This window comes from Peromyscus maniculatus, chromosome 2, assembly GCF_049852395.1.
Source record: "Peromyscus maniculatus bairdii isolate BWxNUB_F1_BW_parent chromosome 2, HU_Pman_BW_mat_3.1, whole genome shotgun sequence".
Classification (NCBI taxonomy): Eukaryota; Metazoa; Chordata; class Mammalia; order Rodentia; family Cricetidae; genus Peromyscus; species Peromyscus maniculatus.
The window spans coordinates 122,364,300-122,383,319 of NC_134853.1; the positions used below are offsets into that span (position 1 = coordinate 122,364,300).

The 19,020-nt window shown below is 43.3% G+C and overlaps 1 protein-coding gene across 8 annotated transcripts in view; it reads left to right on the forward strand.

Moving 5' to 3' along the window:
• The first annotated feature begins 356 nt into the window (after positions 1–356).
• The window catches only part of Lepr (leptin receptor), a 97,931-nt gene continuing 79,267 nt past the window's right edge, over positions 357–19,020 (forward strand). For 5 of the 8 annotated variants that reach the window (XR_013049244.1, XR_006069540.2, XM_006998024.4 and 2 more), the window contains exon 1: positions 18,700–18,835. The gene's annotated coding sequence lies outside the window, so the exon portion shown is untranslated. Of the gene's footprint in view, positions 381–18,208; positions 18,836–19,020 lie in introns of those variants that run through there. The other 3 variants (XR_013049246.1, XM_006998025.4, XR_013049247.1) reach the window with 3 other exon arrangements.

A 19,020-nucleotide genomic window follows, 5' to 3' on the forward strand; every position in this document is an offset into this window, starting at 1 on the left:
CTCCAATGGGCTGCTAGTTACCTCACAATGACATCAATGGTTCCTTTAAATGCCCGTGTTATGCAGATATGTGCTTGACTTCATGATATTTTATTATCTAAGTACAAATACACAAAGTTTTCTTTAAAAGCTCACCGAAGAATAGCCTGGGTCTTCTTTTGTCAGGCACAAAAGGATGCTCTCTTTCAAAGTCTGTCTTTATCTGGAGGCCATCTGCTTACAAGCAGGAATCAAGGCACTGCGTTCTCTCTAGTTCAGTGTCATTTGAAAATGAGTTCATTCACATCTGTCTGGAGTAAGTGGCCACTGGCGCATCTCTGACGAAGAAGCGCCGGGTAAGGAAAACCAGGGAACGCTTGAGCAGCAGCCTTCAACTCCAGGTACCTCAAAGGGCACTTGTCTTTACTGTGTTGCTATGTTCCACTGGTCTATGGAAAGGGGGAGGCTATTAGCCATTTCTGAGTCAAACTCTGTACTTTAGGAGGGAGGAAAGATGAGGAAAATGGATGGCAAGCTCATCAGAGTGTTGCTGTGTTTTCATAGACTTCTCTTTTGGGGAAGCCAACAAACTGAAGGAAAAAACAAACCTCTCCAACCCCATCAAGTGAGTGTTCCAAATGGCCCACATCTGCAGCAGGAGCTGTGACATGGTTTGGCATAAGCTGATGAGGCAGGAAACTAAAATAGATCAGACGGATGGGGACAAGTACCAGCTCCCTCTTTCGTGGCGCTAGGCGTGGAACCAGGGCCTTCTGCATGAAAAAAACAGGTGCTCTGTGCTGTTGCTCCACACTCCCCAGTTACTAGCTAGGAAAGAGACTTAACATCCCTGAGCCTCAGTTTCCACACAACTCTGCATGATCTGAATAAATTCTATGCGAGGGAAGTGTTGTTAGGATTCGCACAGAACGTGGAGGAAGCTCGGCAAGCCCGGCGTGGCGGGGAGGCGGTTTCACAAGTAAGCACCTCAACCTCAGTACATTTCCATTCCCACTGTGGTTTGCATCTGAAGAACGTGTCTTCGGGCATTCTACTGCCTTCATCTTCATCGGCTGTAATCAATTAATCTTTGCTTCTCTCCTAGTATTTCTGTACATTTGACATACAACCTTCCTAATCTGTTTCTTGTGTTGTTATCTCTATTTTCAGAGACATGTTCAAATTCCTTATTGCATAACACTTCAGGATATTCAGAATCTGATATTCAATATCTCCTCCACGCTCGTCCCATGTCTATTGGTTCTGAGGCTGAGAACCACTTCATAGTGGGACATGTCTCCCCCCTTTCAAATAGAAAACAAGAAATAATTGATCCCTGGAAGAGTAATTATTGCGGGTTGCACTGCATCTCCCTGAAATGTATATGCGGAAGCTCCAAGCATAATTACCTCGGAATGTGAATATATTTGGAGGTAGGCCTTTAAAGAGGCCAGTGGGGTGATCCTAATTCTTCCCGACTAATGTCCTTAGAAGAGGGAATTGTGACACGTAGGGAGTTACTGGAGGGATGGACTTACAGCAAAGAGCCGTGGTACCACAGCAAGAGCAGCCATCCTCAGGCCAAAGACAGGCCATGGAAGGACATGATCTTGAATTCCAGCCTTCAAAACTTGGAGAAAATAAAATTAGACTGTTTGATACACTCAGTCCTAGCAAATGAATAGAGCGATTTTTAAAGCGATTTATCTAGCTAGCCATTAGCGTGGTTCAGACACTGTGCTGTAAGAGATGCCACGTAGCACCAAGGGCTACAAGCAGAAAGGAAAGAATTTGCCACAGGGGGATGAAGGCATCACTGTGGATGTGATGTTTCAGCAAACATGTAAATTAGATGAAGGAGGTGAACAGGAACACGTGGAGCAAGAGAAGATCTCACGCGCAGGAGCTAGCAGTGGGAAGTTCCCATCTGGGACTGTGTCGTGTGACTGTCCAAGGACAGCAGTGGGTGGCCGGTGGGGCTGAAATGTGAAGAGAGCAGGAAGAGCAACATTGCAGAAAGGTAGAGTGTCACAGTCTGCAGCGTCTGGGGACTAATTTATAGAGGAAGCTAAACCTCCAGAGTTAACACAGAGAAGGATGGGAGAGTGCTGGATGAGGACAAGAGAGGGAGGGAAGAAGAGAGACAGAGACAGACAGACTGAGAGAGGAGAGAGAGACAGGCAGACAGAGAGATGGTGCGAGAGAGACAGAGAAAGATACACAGAGTGGCAGAGACAGAGAGAATGAAAGAAAAGCCAGTTAGAAAGGGTCCTATATCATGTGAATGTATTGGTAGGACATTTCAGAAAGGCGAAACTACAGAGACAACACATAGATCTCAGTCATTACGGGGACTAAGGGCGGAAGCAGATTGGATAGCTGAAGCACAGACAGTGTTTTATGTAAGTGGCCAAACCATTTTGCCTGGGGTAATGATGGAATCACGTAACACTATGTATGGGTTTGTTGAAGCCCATAGAATTTTATTTACAATACGCAGTGGGCTTTAATATATAAAAATTTTCAAACCCCAGGAGGATCCCAGAGTAGAACATGACAAAAGCGATGTATTCATGTTTTCTAATCTCCTTCAGAAGGAGCAGGAAGAGAAGTTGATGACCTAAATACCTTTGAAAATGAATATAGGGCTTATCCATAAGCCCTGTAGTCTAGTTGACAAGAGTTTCCTTTTTAGTGGAGGCAATGAATGGCTTTAAGCAGATGTTTCTCGGAATCAAACAGTTAGGTGAATGGAACTCAGACGGTTCCATTCTGTTCTTCTAGTCATTGATGAAGGAGCTTGTAGGCGAATGAGTGAGATGAGATGGCAGGGCTGACCTTTGTGGTCATGGATGAGAGGTGGAAACATCAGCATGAATGTATGCCTTCATTACAACAGTCACAGAGGTTAACATGTGGAAATAATCACACACACACACACACACACACACACACACACACACACACACACACACACACTGCTGTGTCAGCTGGAAGGGTATAGAAGCAAGGACACACTCAGCCTTATCCAGATCTTTCTTTCTAATACTGTTCCAATAAAAGGCACCAGACATCTTTGGGGAAATGACTTAGTAATAGGAGATATACAAAATGAGTGTGGCACATGTTATTGTGCCACAAAGCAAATAAATACTCTAAAAATATACCTACAATGGTGGGGTATGTTAAAAAGAAACAAAAGCCAATGTTTGGAGCCTTTAATGGTCCCCAAAGCAGTAGGGCATCACAATAAAGTACCATTGACTTATAATCTAGAATAGAAAGTACATATTTATATTTACTGATACAGATAAATAATTCAACACACCCCCTGTGCAGAGGAACTTCAAGAAAGCAGAGCTGTCTCCCTAGTCCCTAAATGTGGGCAGCACATGGTGATTTCTTCCCAAAGGATAGAGTATGGAGAGAAGCGTTACTGTAAGAGGTAAAACCTGAGCCGGATGGCGATGGCTCACACCTTTACTCCCGGCACTTGGGAGGCAGAGGCAGAGGCAGAGGCAGACAGATCTATGTGAGCTCAAGGCCAGTCTGGTCTGCGAATCGAATTCCAGGATAGCCAGAGCTGTTACACAGAGAAACCCTGTCTCAAAAACTAAAACAAAAACAAAACAAAAAGGAGATAAAACCTGTTACTGCACCTCAGCCATGTGACCAAGGCCAATATTGGCAGGAGGGAGTCATGTGGGAAGCATGTGCTCTTGGTGTGAGGCAATGAGAAAGAAAAGAAAGCGTGTTACTTCCCTGGTCTTCACTCCCATGAACTGTACGGCTGTGTCCTAACCCTGAGAAAAACAAGGCCGTTTAGCTGGGGTTGATTTCACAAGATCAAGAGTCCTCCAGACTGTCAGTGCTATCTAAACCCAGAAAAGTCTGAGGAGTTGTCCTGTCAAGAGCACCCCAGAGGGGATCCTGTGGCAGGAAGAGGATGTTTGGGGGAAAAAGAAAATGCGAATAATGTGTGGGGTTCCACTAAAAAGATTTATGTGTTAGTATTGGCTTATTGACTTGGCCAGTGCTACCTACAAATGTAGGTTGTAGGTCAGGAGGGAGACTTGGTTTAGGGGGCGTGACAATTGCACTATCTTTTTTAACATCAAATTTTCTGTAAATTGAAAGCTTCCAAAATTAAAAAAAAATAGATACTTGAAAAAAAAAAAAAAAAAGAAGTCCCTTTACAAGCTTTACCCTATCCAACCACTCCAGGATGTATGGTGAGGGGAGCCAGGTACCAGGGCTTTTTAAAGTGCATGGGTACCATCCACACGCAGCAGTCTGGAAGGCTCTGGTAGAAGTGGCTCTCTGTAATTCATGGCAGATGTTCTCAATTGCATGAAGTGCTCGGTGCTGTTTCTGTTTTATACCTTTGTGAGGCTGCATTTTTAATCAGTGAGATAAATATACAGTCCTGGAGCAGGTGGCCTCTTTCGGTACCACTTGATGCCATTTTGTTGGATATGGAGCCGTTAATTGAGGATTGTTATAAGTGTGATCACAAGCATCATCGGGTCTTAAAGTTTCTCCTATAACTTTCCTTTACTAAAATGAGAAAAAATGGGATGGAGAGATGGCCCAGGGGGGCAAAATACAAGCATGAGAACACAGTCCCAAATCCCAAGAACCCATGTAAAAGCTGGCCATCATGGCACATGTGTATAACTGCAGCATTGGCAGGCGCATAGTGTGTGTGTGTGTGTGTGTGTGTGTGTGTGTGTGTGTGTGTGTGTCTGTGTGTGTGTGTCTGTGTACAGGTGGATCCCAGTGCCTCTTTGGCCAGCCAGTCAAGCTGAAACAGTAAGTTGTAGGTTTAGTAGGAGAACCTGTCTCAAGAAATTAGGGGACGAGCAATGAAGTGAGACACCCAATGACAGCCCCTAGCCTCCACACATGTGCACTCTCTACACAAGTGGTTCTCAACCTGTGAGTCGCAACCCCTGTGGAGGTCACATATCAGAGATCCTGCATATCAGATATTTCTATTATGATTCATAACAGTAGCAAGATTACAGTTATGAAGTAGCAATGAGATAATTTTATGGTTGTGAGGCTCACCACAACATGAGGAACTGTATTAAAGGGTCTCAGTCTTAGGAAGGTTGAAAACAATTGATCTGAAAACAATTGATCAGCACAAACAAAATGAAAAAGAAGACAGTCATTTATATGCATACCCTTTTCTCTGCCTAATCTCCATTCCTCCATTGCCAAAGCACATAAGTACACTGTAGTGCCAGGCTCCCTAAATCTTTTCTATGTGTGACTCCTTTGTACCTGAGAAATACTTGCATTATCCTATTAGTATGTGACATAGGAATAAAACTCAAACATTACAGATGATAGACATAAAGAAATTTATTTTAGGGGCTGGAGAGATGGCTCAGCAGTTAAGAGCACTGGCTGCTCTTCCAGGGGTCCCGAGTTCAATTCCCAGCAACCACATGGTGGCTCACAACCAGCTCTAATGAGATCTGGCGCCCTCTTCTGACATTCAGGCATACATGCAGGGAGAACACTGTATACATAATAAATAAATAAATCTTTAAAAAAAGAAATTTATTTTAAAATAATTCTTGAGTATGTATAATTTTATAATTTATTAAAGGTGAGCACAAAACTGAACACAAAGGAGATGGGTAGGCTTATTTATTTTTGTATATAAGGAGTGAAATCCTGGCTGAATATTTCATACCGAGTGTAGAACATCATCAATGTGTTTCAGAGTTGGTTGGTATTTTGATTTTATAATTGTCAGTGCTGAGATGCCACTTCAAATAGATCTGTAGTGGAAGATGGCAGAACTATGTAGGGCCATTTCAGAAGTTGTTGGAAATTCTGTCATTATCCCAACCCAAACACGTCATTGAACGATGTGTTATGAAACTCCAGCCAGTGACTACAGCAGCAGTTTTTAAAATCAAGCATTCTAAAACAGATACACTAATTTGTTGCTTACATGCTGAAGGATGATGGCAGAAAAATATTAAAAGTGTTTGTTTTCCATAATTAAAAATATCAATTTCCTGTAAGAGCAGAAAAGTTCATTTGTACGGTAAAACACTGCAATCTGTAATGTCACAGTAACCTCAGCTCAGCTGGGACATTGCAGGTGGTGTTCACTGGGGCGGGCAGCGGGGCGTGGTTGTGTGCACAATGCAAAGTGTACACATTGTGGGGCCCCAGCCCAGGCCTCAGTGAAGTCACATCGTGTGTAACTCAGGTGAGTGCTGCTAGGAAAACCTTGCATTTATTTAACTTATTATTTATGATAAATTTATTCATTCAAAACTCTTATTTATACTTAAGTTTGAATTGAATTAGTTGTTGTACCATCCCTCCCCCCCCACAATCCCCATATTCATTTATACTATACCATATGGGATTTAGACCCACAGTTTATGAAGCTGAGTTCCAGTGAACCAGTTTTTCATTTTGTCTGGCCTGTTCTTTGCTCCAGGGGCTGACACATCAGTTGTGATCTTCAGGTCCTATTACTTTGACTTAAAAATTTTTTTTTATGGTGAAAAAATTTTATGGTGAAAAATAAATTTTTTTCACCATAGGTGTTGTGTTCCCTGGAACTGGATTATACAGACAGTTATGAGCTACCACGTGGGTGCTGGGAATTGAACCTGGGTCCATCTGGAAGAGCAATCAGTGCTCCTATCCTCTGAGCCATCTCTCCAACCCAGCCCTTACTTTGACTTTTGGTTGGTCCAGGTGGGATGGTGATAACAGACAGCATCTCTTTGCTCTACTCTTCTCTTTTCCCTCTATTAATCAATTCCAACTCACATTTTTCTCTGTAAACATGATTCCCTTCCACCCTCAGCCTGTGTAGGACTAACAGCTTCTAGCTGTTGCTAGTCCCTAGGTAACACACATGTTCTTTCTCTCTTCTCTCTCTCTCTCTCTCTCTCTCTCTCTCTCTCTCCATATGTATGTTTATTTTTAGTATCTTCTATTAGATATTTATATTTGTAATTTTCCTATCCCTATATAAACTGTCTATTTACTAAAATATTTGAATCTGACCCTTTGAAGGTATGATTTTCTGTGAGAGTATTGATGGATATAATTATCATAGAGTTATTAGCTTCCTGTTCTTGGGCTTGATGAGTCCCCTCCCTCCTTTTAAGCTAAGACAAAGTCCTATCTTGTCTACATTCTTGGACTTAAAGGGGGACTTTTTTCAGTATGACAAGAGGCTGTTGGTAGAGGACATTATTCTTCCCAAACCCTTATTTGGCAAAAGTGAGAGCTGGCAAGTGCAAGGTGGTGCTCCACACATTTTTTAAATTTTACTTTGAAAGTACAGAGCCTGGGAACCATTCATCTAAATGAGAACCCAGCTTGGAATACAAAGAGAATTCAGCCACAGTTAATTTTTACCACAAGAATCTTACACAACTTGTGACAGTTGCCAATGACTGTCACAGTGGACGCTCAAGTTCCTGGGGTCCCAGTGTTTGCATAACCCTTCGGTAAAGGAAGAAAAGTATCAGGGGAAAATAGAAGGGGTAAAAAAAAAAAAAATTAAAGTGGCTGTGTTCTGTTTCCATCGCCACAGAAGGAAGTTACGACATGTGGTGTTTGAGAGTGAAAACACAGTGTTGTGTTTCACTAGAAACTTGATAGAGGAGGCCGTACCGGAAGGGGCCAAGAGGGAACCAGGGAATTTTACCAAGCAGTTCATGGATGGTTCAATGAAGTGTGGATTTTTGGTGACAGTGCTTAGGAATTCTAGGTTTGTGAGGCATAGAGAGATTGATGGGGTAGGGGATGAAAAAAAGAAAGAAATTTCAGGTTCATATATCCAGAAAGGTTTACATCTTCACCGTAACCAAGACTTTAATTATAAAAAAATTACTGAAGTTCATTTATAAATGATTCCATCACTAAGCAGCACACACTGGACATTTTGTATTTATTGGTGTTTTAAATTGGATGAGTTTCATAATGTCAAGTACATCCAATCTATAATTGAAACAAGAACGCTAAAGTAACCTATGACTGGGTAATGTACCAGAACTGAGGGCATGTGTTTATATTGGTCTTCTTGGTTTTAAGATCATTCCAAGTTGAGAATGTAATGTCCTTTTGGTTGTATCAAATCATGATTCACTTTTTTTTCTGTAAACTTATTAACATTTTAATTTTCACTTTAGAAACAATTCTGTTGGTTTTTATTCTAAATACCTTTTCTTCTCTGTGATATAAAACACAAAGCCATCTCTTAAAATTCATTTTTTCCTTTATGCATTTCTGAAATGGAATTTTAAAAGCTTAGTCATAGGGGCTGGAGAGATGACTCAGTGGTTAAGAGCACTTGCTGCTCTTGCAGAAGACCAGAGTTCCATTCCCAGCGCTTGTATGTTGGCTCACAGTCAGCTGTAACTCCAATTCCAGAGAATCTGACACCCCCTTTTTGGCCCATGAGGGTACTGTAAGCATGTGGTGCACTTAGACCACACAGACAAAACACTCACACATAAAATTTTTTAAAAAATTAAACATTTAAAATCTTAGTTATAAGAATTTTGTTTTATAGTTATAATTCCAATACCACCTACTATTTATTTGACATGTGAGAATCAATAAACTCAATAATTTCCTTTCTTTTTACACTTTTGCTATGAAAACCAAATGATAGATGCTTTAAGCCCCCATGGGCTTACTTCCCATTTTACTTTGTGTTGGGATGTAGTTTATGGAAAGCCTAGGAGCAGCTTCAGTAGATTTTCTACTATAAAGAGAAAGTTGGCCATAGAGCCAATGATATTCATATCAAGAAGTTGGGAGAAGCTTGGCAAGGAGATGTATACCAGTCATTCTAGCCCTTGTTGTGTGGCAGAGGCAGGAAGGCCACGAGTTCTAGGCTGCATAGTAATAACAAGCCTAAAGTAAAAAAAGACTGAGATCCTGGCTTTTCCTAGTGATTTTAGGGCTTCTCGGGACCACCTACATGTCTGCTTTTCCTGCTACTTGAGTGTTGAAATATCCACTTCAAGGAGATAATAAAAACCATTGCCTTTTGGCCTGCCTGTTGTGTTGGGTGGGGATCTACAGGGTGTGAGTGGTAGATATGTAGCTGGGATTGTTGTAAGTAAAAAAAGAACGCAGTGACTGTGGTAACTCAAGAAGGTAAAGGAGGGGCTGGCTGGTTTGGCTTCCAGAAGGCAGAGCCGAGCACTTGGGATGGCACACAGAACCCAGGGCCGGACACATGTTTCTTCATGTGCTTCTGTCTGGGCATTGTCCACTCTGTGGAGGGTTCTTTTGGTTATTTGGTATGCTTTATTGCCTGGTACTTTCTTTTATGTATCCCCATGATCCCATTGTATTTTTGGTCAATTACCACAAAAGGAGATGTTATAGCACATTGCGTTTGGACTCTAAAAAAATAAGAACAAACCAGCCTCAGGCTCTGAAGACCAAGAGAGCTGTCCCACATTGGGAAGAAAGGAGAAAGACAACAGAGAGGTAACACTGATGCCGCTCTGAGTAAAGGGCCCTGCACCCTTGAGATGATTCCATCGCTGAGTGACACACAGTAGGCGTTTGTGCTTAGTGGTATTTAAAATCAAATGTACTTTAAAATCAAGAACAGTTACTATAAAACCAGAACACAGAGTCTGAAGCCTCCAGTTGAGTTTATATCTCAGATAGAGCCCCCATGGGAAGAATCAGTCGATGCTCTCAGTGAGTTTGGAGAGAAATGTGCTGAGAGACTCAATGCGGTAAAAGGGTTATCATCGCTGGTGATCTATTTCCAACTCGGCTCAGCAAAGCTCAGGAGAAGGAGAGTAATTCCCAAGCAAGAGACAGACGTCAAGCCTGGCCTGGAAGCCTTAGCAGGGTGCCTGTAACCTAGGGTGCGTGGGAGCACATGTCTCTGTGCACTTCGGAAGGACATCGAGCAAACAAGGACAGTCATTGGTCTCAAGTAACCTTTGGCGCGGCTCCATGTAGATCACCACTAGAAAACAGAGGAGGCAGAGGCCAAAGTCAACAGATGTCCAGGGATCAGAGCCTTTGCTCACGCTGACCGTGTCCTCCTCTCCCCCTTACTGTCCCCTGCTTGGAAGTTAGATGTGAAAACAAAACAGTTGAGAACTGGAATTCTTGGACAGTTTCTACCAATTGGTGAACAGATCTTACTGAAGAAATTAAGTTCAGATGCACCAGGGGGGCAAAGAAATCGAGAGCCACAATATCTGACATTTGGTCCTGTGGCCTGTAGTTCTAATTCTGTGTCCCACTGAAGGCCATGCTGTTCACATGGCAGGGGACCCGGCTGCTGGCAGCTTCGGCTACAGTTCCCAACCACACATGTGTCTGGCCCTCGCACCAGCCACAGATTGGCTTTAGGACCTCCGCATATGCCCAGACCTGTGGGTATTCAAGTCTCTGATTAGTGAGAATGCCTAGTAGAACGTGAAGAATTATACCGTGAAGGGGTAAAGACAGGGAAATACCGACACGCATTCAGTATTCCCGCAATTGGAAAATATTTTGAATCTGCTGTTGATTGAACCTGGAGATGGGTGTGGGCAAACAGCACTTAGCAGCTGGCAGGAAAAGCTCTTCACTCCTTGGCTCGCACACCTTGGTATCTCATACCAGATCTCGTTTGGAAAAACCTCCGAGAACAATCTGGACTGACCTGTCTCCAATCACTTTCCCATGCTCTCTTCCAGCTGCAGACAAAGGCAGAGGTTACTATGACGATTCGGCTCAGGCCACATGATGTTGTGGCCTTCCTTTGCAGCCAGGGTACTCTACCTGGCAGCCTGACTAGACCCATGTGCTTCGAGACAAGGAAAAATGGGGTGCTTTGAGCAGAGCAGCGGGGAAGAAGGGAGCGGGCTGAGAAAGTTCCTCATGGTCACACCAAAGGCCAAGGCGAAAGATAATTTATCTTTCATGACCCAGTAATTCCAAACCAGGGCCCTGGGGGAATTAGCACTCAGGCTCTGAATTCACCATGAGCTTGTAACCTCCGCAGTAGGTGCCGGCCAGAGGTGGATTATTGGTCGGTGAACAAGCCTGGTGGGCTCCGCTCTCAAATCCCATTATATTCCTGCGGAGAACAGCTCGCCTTGTGCTACGTGAAAATTGGTTTGAGGTGTGTGTGTGCAGAGGGATCGTCAGGCAAATCAGAGGTCTTGGCCACTTTAAGTTCTGTAGGGACATAAATTGAAGAGCATTTCAGTGAAAACTGTATTTACTTGCAGAATTCTGATTTCAGCCCAAGCATGCATTTATAACTCCCTTTCAAGAGGAAGTTCTCAATACTTATTCTTATAACCTTATTTTTCCATTATATTTCAGGGGCACTGAAGTAATAAATTTGGCTCACGTGTAAGGTTTTCTTACACTCTGGTGTCCATTTCTGATACATTGGTAGTTAGACAACAGATATAAAGATATAGCATGAAGTACTGAAACAGTATTAATAAATCCTGGAGGAAAAAAAAATCATGCTCTGGTGCTGACATTTAATCTTGGATGAAAAAATTTTCATCCTTGATACAAAATTATAAACAATGTTACCTGTGTGTGTGGGGGTGTGTGTGCACGGTGTGTGAGGATGCCTGTGTACGCACCAAGGCCAGTGGAAGGCATCGGTTTTCCTTTCCTGTGACTCTCTACCTAAATCCTTTGAGGCAGGTGTCTCTCACTGAACCTGGAGCTTATTGAGGATGGAACCAGGGCCTCAACATCTGCTGGGCAAGCACTTTACTGTGGAGCAAACCCCCCAAACCCTGGAACTCAACATTTTTTCAGATGTGCAGGCAATCAGCAAACTAACAATCCTCCTGCCTCTGGCCCCTTCAGTGCTGGAGTGATAGGGGTGTGTTGTACCTGCCTGGTTTGTTACATGGGTATTGTGGTCTGAGCTCTGTCCCTTCTGCCTGTGCTGCAAGCATCCCTAACCACTGAGCAATCTCTTCAGCCTGCTGCTACTTAGCTTCTGATCACAGTTTAAGTAGGGGCTGTGAACTTCCCTGGCAGTCAAGGTAATGTGATTCTTCTGTATCCTTGCCAACAGCATTCCCTAGGGGGAGGAATTTAGATTAATTAAATGAGTTATGGATCGGGGCATTAGGTGGGAAAACAGACTGAACATTAACTGGGCTGCCTCAGCCTTGCAGGACCATGTGAATGGTTCTGCTTCCCAGGGCTCATTTAATAAGGACACATACTCCCATATAGCTGTTTGCAAATGGCCCTTCTGCCTGACTGGGAAATTAACCTAGAATCACTTCAGGTTAGCTGGAACTCACAGAGATCCACCTGCCTCTCCCTCTGCCTCTCCCTCTGCCTCTCCCTACTAAAGGCACCATCACATCCGGCCAGTATTTATTTTTTAAAATGATTTATTTTTATTTCATTTTACTCTGTGTGCATATTAGCATTTGAATGTGCATGCGGGTGCCTAAGAAGGCCAGGAGACCGTGTCAGATTCCCTGAAGCTGGAGTTAAAGGCATTTGTGAGCTGCCAGCGTGAGTGCTGGGAACCAAACTCCAGTCATCTGGAAGAACAGCAAGTGCTCTTAAGCACTGATTCATCTCTCTAGTCCCTAGTATTTGTTTTTTATGACAGAGGGCTTGACCATAAGATCGTTATTTGCTCTAAATATATTTGTTCCCCTCATATTTCTTTTCATGACATGTAGTCACTCAAAAAGCATTTATAGAGCAACAGCATGAGTATTATTGTATGTAAGAGTATGTAATATATTACATAACATGCATGACATAGGGTATGTAACACATACTATAATACATGAGCAGCTGAGGAACTGGTTAATTCTGGGCCTTGTTAAAAGAGCTTTTGGATATCAGTGATTTAAAGAAAACATTGCTTGCCTGTAAGTTAGCTCTGCTTGATTTGTTGATATTATTCTGTTTATCAAATATGTTAGAACCTGGATTTTCCTTATTCTCCAATTTCTTTCCTAAAACTTTATTTTCCTTTCATTGATTATTAGCTATTTTTGTTTAACGTACCTTGCTAAAACCTTTTGAAAAATGAGTGTGTTTTAGGGGCACTGTTTGTGTTTAATACGGAAAATTGATCTTAGGCTTTCCCTAAATCAGTTTTACATTATCTGCTTTGAACCCCCCTCCCCCACCTTTTAAATGTCAGAGGGGCTAGCTACTATTTACTCAAGTAAGTGGGTCTACCAGTTATCAGCTACTGGCATGTCATGTGACCCCAACTTAAAACACCTTTATGTAAAAGGTTTTCTTTGCTAGTGTTTACTTGGGCCTTAGAGTCCATTATTTAATTAAATAGTCTTATTATTTACCCAGCAAATGCAGTTCAGTACCATTAAATAGAAGGCATTTACTGTGATCCAAGACTTTGCTTGAGTATTTGTTATTATTGATTGTATTAGTGAATTTCTTAATATATATATATATATATATATATATATATATATATATATATATATATATATATATCATCGTTCTAGTTTTCAAGTACAGCCCTTTTTTTACATGTTCATGTACCCATTTCACAAAGTCCAATCATCATGCATGTGTGTGTGTGTGTGTGTGTGTGTGTGTGTGTGTGTGTGTGTGTAACAGGCAACTCATTCCTGGATTGTAGTCACAGTCCAAATCACTGGCCACAAGGCTGGTTGCTGGATGAGTCTGCGACCCCCCCATAAGTCACCCAGTGTGATTCACTGTGGTGGTTACATCCCTGTTAGTTGAGGATTTAGATACCAAGTGTGGGACAGTGAGAAGGGAACTCGAGGAGGAGAGAGGTGACCAGGAGAGAGTCGGTCACGGAAGTCACTGGCAGGCGTTCAGAAAGGGTTGCATCAAGATTTCCAAGGCGGTAATCAGGCAGTGTTTACGTTCTGAAACTAACAACTGAAAAACTTGGGTAAAATGTTTTACCCAGTTCATGTAACTGTGAGCTCAGATGTGACTGATGGTTCCCAGTGGGGTTTGAATCTGTGTAAATGTGCAGTCTATTGATTTTTTTTCAAAAGAGAAAATAGGCGAACACATTAATTTATTTTTTACACTAGGTTTCCTTTTATGGATTTTTCCCTTACTTCCAAAAATATGGAGTGAGTCAGGGTGTTAATCGGTTTTGCTTTGGTAAATTCTGTCTCAAGATAGAGATGCTTTTCAGTGTGGTGATGACTCTTAAGAGATTGGTTGCAGTTTCTTTTGACCCATTTATTCCTTCACCGCTCTTTACCATGCCTGAGATAAATAATGAAGCATTGTTGCAGGAAAACTGAGACCCAAAGGTATCCAGTTAATTAGAATGTAAATGCTATGTGGAGCTGCTGACTCAGAGCTGGGGGTGTAGTGGACAATCAGTGCTGTGTCAGGGTGCAGAAAAAGGGACATATCTCAGTGGGATACACTCCTGCAGCACTGGTGACTTGCAACGGGTTGTGGTTAACCTTCGAGCAACGTGTGGGACTCCAATAGAGTGGACACCTCGAGCTTCTATACTTTTTCCTGGGGCAGTTATTTCCCATAATGCCCAAGTTTTATTTTTTTTTTCTTGAAGTTAGCATATAAAGCAACGGGTTACTGCATGGCATTTGCATACACATATGTCATTTTGCTTTGTTTCCATTTACTCTCCTCCACTCCCATCCCCATCCCCACCTCCTTCCTCCACCTCCCCTCCCCCTTTCTCATCCCCTTTGCCTCATGCCATTTGTATACTATTATTCTTTTTTTTTTTTTTTTTTTATTTTTTATTTTTTTTATTTTTATTTTTTTTTGGTTTTTCGAGACAGGGTTTCTCTGTGTAGCTTTGCGCCTTTCCTGGAGCTCACTTGATAGCCTAGGCTGGCCTCGAACTCACAGAGATCCGCCTGGCTCTGCCTCCCGAGTGCTGGGATTAAAGGCGTGCACCACCACCGCCCGGCTTTGTATACTATTATTCTTTTCTCCTCCCTCTTCTCCCTAACAAGTCATTCTTATTTTCTACTTTCACAGCTCCCCCCCCCATCTCTCATTTGGCTTTTTGAATATGGTTTATTTCTCTTAAACATAATGAACTCCTATTGTATGTGTTTTCCTGCATAATCATGATCTTATTTTTCTTTATGGCTGAATAAACCACTCTTTATACAAACTGTTTTCTTTTTCTGTCCATCTGTTTTTCTTTATTCTCTCTCTCTCTCTCTCTCTCTCTCTCTCTCTCTCTCTCTCTCTCTCTGTGCGTGTGTGTGTGTGTGTGTGTGTGTGTGTGTGTGTGTGTTGTGTGTGTGTGTGTGTGTGTGTGTGTGTAGGCTGGAGGACAACCTCAGATGTCATCTTCAGGAACGCTGCTCATCCCCTTTGAGACAGGATCTCTCAATGTCCTAAAGCTCACCAGTTAGGATAGACTGGCTAGTGAACCTCAGGGATGATCCTGTCCAACTTTCCCAATTCTGGGATTACAGATGACAGTAGCAGGTATTTTTCACATAGTTTTTGGGGATCAAACTCAGATCCTCATGTTTGCAAGACCAGTGCTTTTCTGACTGAGCCACACCCCACCTCAGCTTTCTGTTGCCTGACATCTAGGCTCACTCCATTTCTTAACTATTGTGAATAGTGCAACTATAAACATGGGTGTGTGAGTGTCTCTGTGGTATGTTGACTTAGATTCTTTTGGGTGTATACTTAGGAGTAGAATAGTTGGGTCATATGGTAGTTCTTCTTTTAGGTTGGGTGTAGCACGAATCTTACACAGTCTTTTTTTTTTTTTTTAAGATTTATTTATTTATTATGTACACAGAAGAGGGTGCCAGATCTCATTACAGATGGTTGTGAGCCACCATGTGGATGCTGGGAATCGAACTCAGGATCTCTGGAAGAGCAGTCGGTGCTCTTAACCTCTGAGCCATCTCTCCAGCCCATAAATAGTCTTATTAATAAATCATACCTGGAGCCAGTATTGGGTTAAAGCTGGAAGATAAGAGAAGCAGAATAACCCATAGCTAACCTCACCTGACCAGTTCCTCAGCTGATCCTGTTTCCTCAGACTGGAAGACTCTGTGTCCTCCTCTGAATGGGTCTCAGCTGAACTGCTGCTAAAAGCCTAAAAGCTTAGCCAGCTCTAGTTCCTGGTTTTCATGCCTTACATACCTTTCTGCTTTCTGCCATTACTTCCAGGGGTTAAAGGTGTGAGTCTTCCTGGCTGTTTCCAGTGTGGCCTTGAACTCACAGAGATGGATCTCTGCCTCCCAAGTGATAGGATTAAAGGCGTGTGTGCCACCATTTTCTGGCCTCTGTATCTAGTGGCTGTTCTGTTCTCTGCCCCAAGATAAGTTTATGAGGGTGCACAATATTTTGGGGAACACAGTATCGCCACAGCTGGGTTTTGTTTTGTTTGTTGTTGTTGTGTTTAGAAACCTCCATACTGATTTCTCTGGTGGCTGCACAAGTCTCATGCCCATCAGCAGTGACCAAGGACTTCCCTTTCCCCACATCCTCGCTAGCCTTTGTTTTCTTGACGTTTGTCATATTCTCATTGGGTTGAGTTAGGATCTAAATGCCCAGGTTTAACAGCATTTCTTTCTAGTTTTTCATAATAAAATAATTAATTCCCCTTAGTGTCAGTGCAGTTTTGAATAATGATGCTGGGACTATGTCCTACTACCACAGTGGCCAATGATTTAGTCTCTCTTTGTTTAGTTGTTGTGGTAGGTTCACTACCTCCTCTCAGCAAATGTCCACGGCCCAATCCCTAGAATCTATGACCATGACCATATTTGGAAAAAAGAAAGTTGTGTAGATATAATTAAGTTAAGGATCATCCTTCCGAATGGAGACGGGTCCACACTCCAAAGGCGAGTGTCCTTTCAATAAAAAGAATAGACGACACACAGGCAAGGAAGGTAGCATATGACAAAGGCAGAGACCGGAATCGTGTGGCCACAAGACAAAGAATGTCCGAAGTCTAAGGCTGGAAGAGGCAGACTGGAGGGTCCCCTGGGGACCCGGGGGAGACTGCAGACCTGCTGACATCCTGAGCAGGAGGAATAAATCTCTACCGTTTTAAGCTTTATGTTTGTAATTAATTTATTATAGCAGCCATAGGAAATGAAGGTGCTAATGTGATTATTTAATTACTTTGTTAAGGTTTCTTTTTGTGTTGTTTGAGTACTAGTAATTTGGAGAAACCAAAGTCTCCACTTCAATTTTCTCCTCTATCCAATGGAAACATTTGTCTATTTGTTATTTGCAGCAGTTTGGTGAAAACAGAAGGTTAGCATTTCCAGTCTAATGTTGCATACCTCAGATACCCACAAAGCCTATTTAATGAATGGGTCCTCGTGGCATTTCTGAATAAATCGGCTTCAACATACGGTCCACAGGGCCATGTGCTTGAGAGAAAAGTGTCACTGGTCCTGAAAGAACTTGTTTATGGGGAGGAGTCCTATTACAGATCCCATGGGTGGCATTTATCCATTGGAGCAGGAGCTGGCCACATAATTTCAGTGTCTGTCTTGGTCCTATGCTGCCTTCTTTGTACCTGTGTCTTTATTATAAGGACACTCGCCTTTGGAGAAAGGACTCATCCCAATAATGCAGGATGTTTTCTTCTCAACCCTGTTGTGGCTGGGTTAATTCAGGTGACTCCCTCACTGTGCCCACGTTTGATGGCCTTCTGAGGGGAATGCAGGTCAAATTTACCTTGAGAGGCCTTTGCCCATCACTATCTACCCAATCTAAAGTATCTCCACTCACTTTTATTCTTTCATCTTTACTCTGTTTTCCTTCAGATCAACTGTACAACTGGAAATTTTATGAATGTGTATGTCCTCTTCCCCCAAGTTCAAAGAAAGTAATATAACACAATTTGTCCTCAATCAACATTCATTAGGGAAGTAAACAGATAAGTAAATACACATTTTGATCAGAGAACAACAAAAATGTTTATGTACTTTGAGGTTGGACTCTGACTCTCTAAGGACAAATACTTTTTTTTTTTTTTTTTTAACTTGCTACATCAATGTCATTGAGTTCAAGGATGGAAAATGAGGTGGTCATTGGTCAACTAAACGCTGGAATGCCCTCCTCCCCTTCGGGACAAGCAAGGCAGAAAGATATGGTGGCTGCCGCACTTGCACTTTGCACTTTGTGGGACAGGGAACTCATGACTTTCCTATTCCCTTTCCCCCTTCTTCCAGTCCTGGTGTTTATTAGTGCAGCATTTCCCACACCTGCTGCTGTAGAGGCCAGGAGCAGCCAGCCCCAAAGCCCAAGCTCCCGCCTCGGCCACGCGCCCAGCGTCCCCGCCGCCGCGCGGTCACCTGTGTGGCCAGTGCCCCGCAGTGGCGCGCCCGCGTGCTAGTAGCCAGCACCTTCAGAGCCAGCGACACAGAGCTCAAGCATCCCCTGCCTCACGTCAGCCCGCGACACAGGTGGGACTCCCTTCCCGGCCCGAACCCCTGGCCCAGAGTCACCTAGGGCTGCGCAGCAGGTCGCAGCAGCAGGTCTGGGGACCAGCGCGGTTGATTTGGGCGGCACCTGCGGAGGGCCACGCAACTTCTCCAGGCCTCCTGCCACTTTGGAAACTGCCCGGGACTGGGACCGCAACCCCTTAAGCTGGGTCTGCAGAGAGAGGGTGGGTTGGTTTGAAAGACACAAGGGGAAAAAAATGTATTGTGGGGCGGGCTAAGTTTCCCACCCTCTTCCCCCTCCCCGAGCAAATTAAAAACAAAACAAATAGAAAAGCCAGCCCGCCAGCCAACCAAAGCCCCAAGCCGAGCCCCAGCCGACGTACTCCTTTAAAAGGATTTGCAGCGGGGAGGGAAAAAGAACCACAGCCGACCGAGGAATCGTTCTGCAAACCCAGGTATGTTGACGCCATCTAAGAAACTGGGTATGGGGGTGGGGGTACGCTACTTGTAGACCGCAGAGAGAGTTCTTTGGAGGGGCCTGGAGGGTCTGTGTGTATCAAGGCAGTGAGGGACACAAGCGTCCCCTAGAGCTGAGGACCTGGAGACACAGCACCTGAGTTCTGCCGTGGTTTCCCGTTTA